The 2,137-nt window shown below is 59.9% G+C and overlaps 1 protein-coding gene across 1 annotated transcript in view; it reads left to right on the top strand.

Annotated features, from left to right (window-relative positions):
- Window positions 1-2,137, top strand: part of LOC102032275 (C-factor-like) — a 9,570-nt gene that overhangs the window by 1,944 nt on the left and 5,489 nt on the right. The window lies entirely within an intron of this gene.

The raw sequence follows: 2,137 nt of genomic DNA on the forward strand, positions 1-2,137 counted from the left end.
GTCATCCCCTGGTGAGGCACCACTTCAGGATCCTGGCAGCCCAGAGGTCCCTTTGGCACTGCTCCCACCTCCCCCACATCCTCAATAAACTCCTGCTGAGACCCCCAGCTCTGTTGTGCAGTGCCAGCTCATGGGGTGGCCCTTTCCAGGTATCCCACTCCTTCACTGGGGATTGGTGGTGCCCACAGCTGCCCCAACCCACGGCTGTCACTGGCATCCCCCTGAGTTCCACCCAGCAGGTCCCATGGCACTGTGACTGCCCTCTGGAGACCTCCCCTCCAGGAGGCACTGGAGGGGAGACTGGTTGTGAAGATTGGGTGTGGAGACAGAGCAGAGAGGCATCAGCTGCCAGAATTTACAGAGGAGGATGCAGGGGGACCACAGGTGGATTGTGGAAGACAGAGGTTGTTTCCCAAGCCCTTCTCTTCTTGAAGCTCCACAGCCAAGTACCTCATCCCCATGTCATGGGCAGCCTGGAAGAGGCACAGCCCTGCCAGCACAACCCAGGGAGTGGGTGGGCGGGAGAGGAGACATTTCCCAGGCAGGAGAGGAGACACTTCCTAGGCAGAAAAATGCCTGTGCAGATGAGAAATGGGACTCCGTCCTGGGACAAAGCATCTGAACTACCCTCCTGGAAGGTTCAGTCCTGGCTGCTTCTGTCCCAGTCTGTCTGCTTCCACCTGGGAGAACCAGGCAGGGGGTGGGTGGCTGGGCCAGCAGCTGGTGATGTGTTGGCCATGCAGGTGCCCATCCTTCTGCCAGGAGAATGGATCCTCTGGGTGTGCTTCCCTGCATGGGAGCCTTGTTTCACTTGACCATCAGGCAATGGGCATTGGCTTGGAGGAGGCCAGCTCAAGGCAGAGAGTGTCTGCTCGTGGCCGTGTGAGCCATGTCCTGGCCCAGGGGATCAGGGCAGGGGGATGAGATCAGCCTGTTCCCAGTGCTGTGTGGGTCTGATGCAGAAAGCCCTTCTTGTGAAGGTGTCAAGTCTATGTGAGCCCTGGAGCTTTCCACATCCCTTCCACATGCTGCTCCTTCCCTCCTCATCCACAACATCCTCTCCTGGCTTGTGGCACTAGGTTTCCCAAGGACAGCAGAATTTTGCCTGAAACCGCCAAGGGTTTTTGCCCTTTGGAAACAAGGACTGGCTCCCAGCCGGGATCAATGGCCTGGAGTTTGAAGGGCAGGTGAGGTTGCTCCTCCTGGATCCAAGGGTTGGTGCAAACCCTGAGTGGGTGGAGTGTCTGTAGAAAATGTTAAAGGAACTATTAGAGAGCAGAGCAAACAGTGAGAGCTGGAGCAGAGGAGGACAAGCAGCATGGCAGGGCTCCACGTCCGCTCCGTTCTGGTGACTGGGGCCAACCGAGGCATCGGCCTGGGGTTTGTCCAGCATTTCCTGAGGATGCCAAACCCACCTCAGTGGATCTTTGCAGGCTGTCGGGACCCCAAGGGACAGCGAGCGCAGGTGAGACCGGGCAGGAGGCAGGGGCTGTGCCGGGGGACGGGAGCACTCGGTGCCAGGGGGAGATTGGAACAGGGATGGTGCTTGCAAGGGGCTGGAGCTTCAGTCAGGCACCTGGGGCACAGGGCAGCTGGGCTGAGACAACGTGGGAGCAGCTGTGCATGGGATGCATGGAGGGAACAGTGCTACTTGGTCATGGAGCCCTCCCCATCCATTGGGTTCAGGGCAGCTGGAGCACAGTGCAGGGTCCACGGTAGTGCAGGCATGCAGCCAGAGCAATGTGTGCTTTAGGTGGAAATGGCTGATCCTCTGCACAGCCCCTCCAGCCTCTCCATGCCTACACAGTACCCTCTCTTTCAGGAGTTACAGAATTTGGCCTCCAAGCACCCCAACATCATCATCATCCCGCTCGGTAGGTGCCCCGAGGTGCGGATCCTTTGCCCCAGTTCCTCTGGCGAGTGCCCAGGCTGGGCACACCCTGGGAGCCCCGTGCTGGGAGGGAGCTGTGCCATGGGCTGGTGCCTGCAGGGCCATCGGGCACTGCCACCTCTGGGGGAACAGAGGGGACTCCAGCATGGGGACACAGGCTCTGACCTCCCTGTGTTGGCTCTGCAGAAGTCTCAGACCCTGCCAGCATCAAGGCGGCTGCAGCCAAGGTTGGGGAGCGCCTGGGGG

This window comes from Geospiza fortis, unplaced genomic scaffold, assembly GCF_000277835.1.
Source record: "Geospiza fortis unplaced genomic scaffold, GeoFor_1.0 scaffold97, whole genome shotgun sequence".
Classification (NCBI taxonomy): Eukaryota; Metazoa; Chordata; class Aves; order Passeriformes; family Thraupidae; genus Geospiza; species Geospiza fortis.